The sequence below is a fragment of the Callorhinus ursinus genome, unplaced genomic scaffold (genome assembly GCF_003265705.2).
Source record: "Callorhinus ursinus isolate GAN/ISIS: 27379988/994484 unplaced genomic scaffold, GSC_fseal_2.0 scaffold7, whole genome shotgun sequence".
NCBI classification, from domain to species: Eukaryota; Metazoa; Chordata; class Mammalia; order Carnivora; family Otariidae; genus Callorhinus; species Callorhinus ursinus.
In genome coordinates, this window is record NW_027397069.1 from 4,089,908 (window position 1) to 4,097,162 (window position 7,255).

The following is a 7,255-nucleotide window of genomic DNA, read 5'->3' on the forward strand; positions in this document are numbered from 1 at the left end:
AACAAACTGAGGGTTGCTGGAGTGGAGGGGGGTGGGAGGGATGGGGTGGCTGGGTGATAGACATTGGGGAGGGTATGTGCTATGGTGAGCATTGTGAATTGTGTAAGACTGTTGAATCACAGACCTGTACCTCGGAAACTAATAATACATTTTTTGTTAAAAAAAAAAAAAAAGAAGATAGGAAGGGAAAAATGAAGGGGGGGATTCAGAGGGGGAGATGAACAATGAGAGGCTAAGGACTCTGAGAAACAAACTGAGGGTTCTAGAGAGGAGGGGGTGGGGGGATGGGTTAGCCTGGTGATGGGTATTAAAAAGGACATGTACTGAATGGAGCACTGGGTGTTATACGCAAACAATGAATCATGGAACACTACATCAAAAACTAATGATGTAATGTATGGTGATTAACATAACATAAAAAAATTAAATTAAATATTTAAAAAAAAGCTTCTGCACAGCAAAGGAAACAACAGATTCAAGAGACAGCCTACCTTACCGAATGGGAGAAAATATTTACAAATCATACATCTGATAAAGGGTTAATATCCAAACTACAAAAGGAACTCAAACAACTCAACAGAAAAAAAAATTTATTAAAAAATGGATAAAAGATCTGAATAGACAATTCTCTAAAGAAGACATACAAATGGTCAACAGGTATATGAAGGGTGCTCAACATCACTAATCATCAGAAAAATACAAATCAAAATCACATTGAGATATCAACTTACACCTGTTAAATGACTATTATCTAAAAGACAAAAGATAAGTGTTGGCAAGGACACAAAGAAACGTGTTGTGTACTCTTGGTGGGATAGTCATTATGGAAAACAGTATAGAGATTCCTCAAAAAATTACAAATAGAACTACCACGTAATCCAGCAATCCAACTTCGGGTATATGTTCAAAAGAAATGAAATCAGCAGAGCTATATTCACTCCTATGTTCATTGCAGTACTATTCACAATGGCCAGGATATGGAAACAACCTCAGTGTTTGTCAGCAGATGAATGGATAAGGACACTAAATTTTTAATCCAGTCTTAAAAACAAGGATATCCTGCCACTTGGGTTAGCATGGATGAAGCTGGAGAACATTATGCTAAGTGAAATAAGCCAGACACAGAAAGACAAATAGTACATGATTTCACTTATATATAGAATCCAAAAAGTCAAACTCATAATATCAGAGGTAGAACGGTGCTGGCCAAAGGCTGAGGGGAGAGGGAAATGGGGTGATGTGGGTCAAAGAGTACAATGTTTCAGTTATGCAGCATGAATAAGTTCTGAATATCTATTGTCTAGCATTGGGACAGTAGTTAATACTGTACTGTATACCAGAAATTTGCTAAGAGAGTAGATTTTACATATTCTCACCACACACACACACACACACACACACACACACACACACACACAGAAATAACTCTGTGAGGTGATACAAGTGGTAATTAACTTGATTGTGGGGACCACTTCACAATGTACACATGTATCAAATCATCACATGTACACTTTAAACATATACATTTTTGTCAATTATACCTCAATAAAGCTGGGGAAAATAGGAAATGAAATGATCACCAAAAAGTAAAAAAGAAAAAAAATGATAACAAAAATGTTTTCTTCGTGCGAGCCGCCAGAGCACCTCATTTGACTCTCCGAACTTGACTTGGATGTTCCTATCATGTATTTAGTGAAGTAGAGTATAAACTATTCATCTCTGTTTGGCTGGTGCTAAGGAAAGAACTAGGGTCCAGATCCGACCGAGCCTCCTCCAGAGGAGGCTTTGCCGTGTAACTGCTGGCTGGCAGGATGAGGGTGAGGGTAACCCAGCCCTTGAAGACTTGAAGTGATGGAATACATTAATTAGGACCCTGCCAACTCCCTTATCACTTATGTATAATGATAAGGAACCACTCTAATTGTTATGATTATCATTAGTATATCTCAGATATATTTTATGTTTCACTTGCAAATAAAAACTTGTCAATTGGTATAATTTACCCAGTATAGATGCTTCCAGTGGAGAGAGCTCAATGCCCTCACAACAGCCACTCGATCTACATTTAATGAGATAATATCGGTAGAAGCATTACCAATCATGTAGCCATATCATAGAGTGCCATTATTTATACTTACATTACAGACCAACCCCAGCAAGATACAAGAGGATATAGTTTGCTGCTAACATGGCCTGGCTCTTTCCTCATATGGCTGAGTCAGCAGTTCAAAACCTTCTGCAATAGAGAACATGATGTTGAGGGAGTATTCTAGACTGCCTATCGGGGGAACCGACCCAGCTCAAGACAGAATGACGAAGTGATATGTGACAGCCTGATATTCAAGTCAGCACTAGCAAGAATATGAGTTCTGGATCAAAATAAACTATAGAGTCTCCATAAAACTGAGCAAAAGTAGGGACTGGTCCTAGAACCTTTCATGCCCTAAAGAAAGTTAAGAGGATCCTTTTTAATCTCTCTATCTCTTTTTATCTAGAGACAAAGCAGAATGCTCTGATATGGACAATATGACACAGACATTTCAGTGCTTCCATATTTGTGCAGTTGTATAAAAATGGACATGACAAAACGTTAAAAATACTATTTCTTTTTTTTTCACTCAATAATGTAAATAACAGGAATTGAGCTCCACTCCATCCCTGACGCCATCCTCAATCCCCAGCCCAGGGGACAGATTCAGTAACAGGATAAGGATCAGGGATAGAGTAGTGATGTCTGTTTTGCACATTACTTAGAGTAATTTTTTAAGTGGAACATTTCATGAGTTCTTTTAAGGAGGCTGAAAATACCTGCAAACGGTCACACTACAATGTTACATAACCAACCATAGGACACACTTCACAGCCACTCTATCAGAGACTGAATCTCAGAATTTCAGGATGCGATATCAAATCAATATTCACCTTGTAACCTTGTTCCAGCTTCCTTCCTGAGCAAGGGATAAGACATTTGAATTTGGTGGAATGAATCAGCAATGAAGACAACATCACCAGAGACAGATGCTTTGTGATTGGATTAAACAGTATCACCTGCCATAAGCTAAAAAGGCTTATCTGATAAAGCACAGGATTCTGATATTGAAAGATGATTAAGGAAATCAGCAGCACGTTAAATATTAAGCATTTCTTGGAACATGATCACTGTGCTAGAGGTTACCGCTTCATAGGAAATGAATCTTAAAAGGACCTAAGGTCTTTGGCTCTAAGACTCTGCTGAAGTGTAAAAATGTATCTAAATGGGTTCCAGAGCTGGCGCTAGAAGGAAACACAACTGCTTGAGGGTGCTTTACTTCTCAGACTCCCAAATATTTTCTATCCCACCTCCAATGCTGTTGCCCTCAAATACCATCAGCTCTTAGGGAAATATGGGTAAATGCATCATCTTGGCAACCTTCAAATTAAGATACTCTTTTGACTTTGTATATTGTTCCTATTTGAACAATTATGTATTGTTCATATCTGAAAATTTTGCTCTCCCTCCTCCATAATATTTTCAGACTCTCTGGCCTCCCATGATGCTACAACAAATGCTCTATTTATTTTTTAAATACTTCTTGAATACCTACCATGTGCCTAGTTCTGTTTTAGGCATTAGAGAGGTTAATTCATGATTAGCAGGCCTTGTCACCCTTTGTGAAATGATTAGAGCCATGACTTCACCAGTATTCCATTTTTCCTGCTTTAAGTCCATGTGTCTCCTCCATAACATCAGGGACTATCTGTTGCCCACCACTAGTATTCTATAACCCATATTCCTCTCGCCTGCAAGGATCTCCACACACATAGCACCTGATTGCTGCCCCTCCTCAAACAATAATGGTCAAAGTTATCAGTTTCCACTCAGAAATTTCCATTCTCAACTACTAACCAGTGTAACCATCCCCAGTCCTCCAGGCGCAATGTCCAACTTGCTGCCCAACTTCTCAGATGTGCTCATTTCAGCTTTCCACCATTGCAATCACCACATAATCCATGATAGAATAATACTAGTTTAAGGCACAAAGCTCATAAATTATGTTATTTATAATTGACCCTAATAACACTAATAATATGACCATCCACTTGTGGCTCAATTTATAGAAAAATGCTTACCTGCCACTTTTACAATCATTCAAGCGCTCTCTTCTTTTCCTTCTTCTTCCTTTTCCTCTCTTCCTCTTCCTTTTCCCCCTTCTTCTTTTTCCCCTTCCTCTTCTCCTCCTCCTCTGTCGTCGTCGTCTTCTTCTTCTTCTTCTTCTTCTTCCTTCTCCTCCTCCTCTTCCTCTTCCTCTCCTTCTCCTTCTCTCCTCCTCCTTCTTTGAGAACATCCTGAAAGTCTAAATTTTCTATAAAAGTTTTTACACTACATTTAGAATTATTTTTTAAAAAACAGCATTGTTATGGCATCAACACACTCTCCAAAACACTTACATTTTGAAAATATATTTTATGTGTTTATATACCTGAAAGAGATTTCCATGTTTCTGATACTAATTTTAAGTGCTTACATTCATTACTCCACTCCATAATAATTGTAGACAATTTCTTGTAAGATTACGTAGTAAGTGGTAAGTGATATTCATTACTTGAAGCATGATAGCTAAGAAAAGGACGCAAAGGTAGGAGAGGGCAGCTGTCTGCCTATTCTACCACTTCTATGGAACATGATGACTTGGAACATGAAAGAGACTCTCCAGAAGAAAAAGAAAAGAAATTAGCAAGTGAAGATTTCTCATCTTGGTTTCAGTTGGTGTTGGATTGTTGGCTTTAGGGAGAAGGGAGTTGGAGGGATTTTTTGACAAGTGACAGGTTCTTTTATTTCTTCTTATGACCCAGAAAAGTTGGGTTAAGTCATGGATGATCTGCTAGGACTTGGCACCCTTGAGAAACCACTCCGTATCTCCACAACTCAACTCATTTCACATGTGAAGTGAAAGTTGTGCTAGGCGACTCTCTGACCGCCTCAGAATAGGACTGTTATTCATGGTTTCCTGCAAACTGTACAACTTACCTGTATAATGACATAGGCAGAAAGGTCTGCCTACATCATAATCTCATCTCCAGTTGGTACCTACTGATATTCCAGGAGGTGGAAGATGTTCTGAGGCCTTCAGAATACTCCTCCAGTGATAAGCAGTAACAAAAAGCAGTATGAAAAAAGGGGTTTGTTTCATTGCTAAACCTTGGCACATACCTTACGAATCACCTGAGATAATATTGGAAGCTCTACTTAATGGACAATAAATTACATTGCATTACCTCCTAGGTAACATTAACAATGTAGAAAAACCCAAATATTCAGAATCACAGATATTTGCAGAACAGCATGAATCATCATTTAGAATCCATATGTAAGTGGACATTGAGGACATTAAATGTTACTTCAAGTTTTCACCTGGTTATTATATAGGGTCAAAAAGGCAACCAAGACAAAGAAGAGGATGGGCAGGTGCTATAAATTACAATCCTCGCTTTAAAGTGCAATTTGGATTTAGAGATACAAAGGGAGAGAATAAGGTATTTATGTGGAGGATGTATATGTTGAAAAGATAAAGAAAACAGAACCAGTCTCATCTAAGGGTATTCTTCAATTGAGAATTTAGTGAACACCCACCATGTATAGGCACAAACCCTCCACTCCCACATAGAAGAATGCCCAAAATATGAGTCCATACATTCTGTGAGTTTATAGTCAAGTTGGTGAGAAAATGAACTAGTACTCAACCCACAGTTAGGAAAACTACTAAATGCTAAACTCTTGGAGACTCATAAATTCATATAAATCGAGAGAGAGAAAGAGATAGAAAAGTTGCCTACAGTCTGGAATTACTGGATTCCTTAAAGAATAATGGGGTAAATCAAAGCATCAGTATTGGAACTCTGACTCTAATTGTGCACTTCCCTCTTTAGTGCCCTGGGTTGCCTATCTGATAGAATGGACATATTCAAGAAGCCCAGACAATTTCTATATTGCAAGTGAAGCATATTAACATACAAGTTGAGTACATGAACATTTTAAGTGCTTATGAAAGAATAATATAAGTTTTGGTAATATAAATGTTGGTAACCAAATGAGAAAAGGGTAGCCATTTTGCCATGAAGAATTTCAATTTAGGATGGTTTTAGTCTAGCAATAATGTCAGGCTCTTCCCACAGTTAAGAGACAGATTCAATTAAGAATGTGCCCTGTGGGCATTAGGTGCAATTGCCATCCTAGGGACAAGCTGCACTCCATCAGCACAGAAAGAATTGCTGCTGTGCATCAAGCTTACAGCTCAGTTCACTAAACCAGCAAAAGCTCCATAAGGAGCAGCATCTAAAACACAGGCAGATTCCATTAACAGTTGGATCAGACACATTAAAAAGTATTAAACTTCATAGTTATTTGTACTATGCAGAGTCTAAAAGAAGAAGGAGTGTTGCATTTGCTTTAGAACCATCTTCCAACTATCTCCTTCTATGTCCATTCCCCTGAATAACCAGAATGGCCTCCTAATTGGTCTCCTCTTTCCCATCCACTACACGCCCAAACCTTCAGTCTTGCTGCTGTTAGACTAATCTCCCCAAAACATAGCTGTAATTCCGCTTCTTACCCCGCTCAAAAGACTTCCATGATTCCCAGCCCACCCTATGCTATCTAAATTCCCTCCCTCTGCATTTCCTATCTTGTTTCCCAAATAATTTTAGTTTAAAGCTCACGTTCTCTGCACAGATCTCTAAATTTTGGCCTTTGCCTTGCCATGATCTTTTCCCTTCCTCAAGTTGGATGCTCTCTCCTCATCTTCCTCAGTCCCTTTGTGAAGGTTTTAAAAATATGTCCACAAATCTTTGATATTCCTCCCTTTGAGAGGTGGGACCCAATTTCTCTCCTCTTGTATTTAGAATAGACTTAGTGGTTCACTTCTAACAAACAGAATGAAACAGTAGTGATGGTAATGATTCCTGGCCCACCTGCCTAGAAATGTACCTAAAATCATGTAAGGTTGGATCTGTACCTGTCTTGCAGAATTTCATATCTCTATTACAGTGATACATATAACTTGCACAATTTTTCCCTTATTAAAGGTTAAGCTCCTTGAGGAACTGGCTCCAAATTTTTCCTCTTATAACAGAAGTTAGGAACATTAAAAAAAAAAAAAAGACAGTAAATATTTGTTGAGAGAATGAGCAGCTAGATTCTAATCTAAAGCTTCTTTTGTTACTTAAAAACCTATTAGTGTTTATTGTTGTGATTTTCGTAAGGAGTTACGTACAACTG

General features: G+C 38.3%; 1 long non-coding RNA gene across 4 annotated transcripts in view; it reads right to left on the reverse strand.

Annotated features, from left to right (window-relative positions):
• Window positions 1-4,657, reverse strand: part of LOC141373092 (uncharacterized) — a 121,254-nt gene extending 116,597 nt beyond the window's left edge. For 3 of the 4 annotated variants that reach the window (XR_012378725.1, XR_012378722.1, XR_012378723.1), the window contains exons 1-2: window positions 4,111-4,657; window positions 2,139-2,236 (exon numbers count right to left, since the gene is read on the reverse strand). This is a non-coding gene — a long non-coding RNA (uncharacterized lncRNA). The remainder of the gene's footprint in view (window positions 1-2,138; window positions 2,237-4,110) is intronic. The other variant, XR_012378724.1, reaches the window with a different exon arrangement.
• Window positions 4,658-7,255: the final 2,598 nt, after the last annotated feature.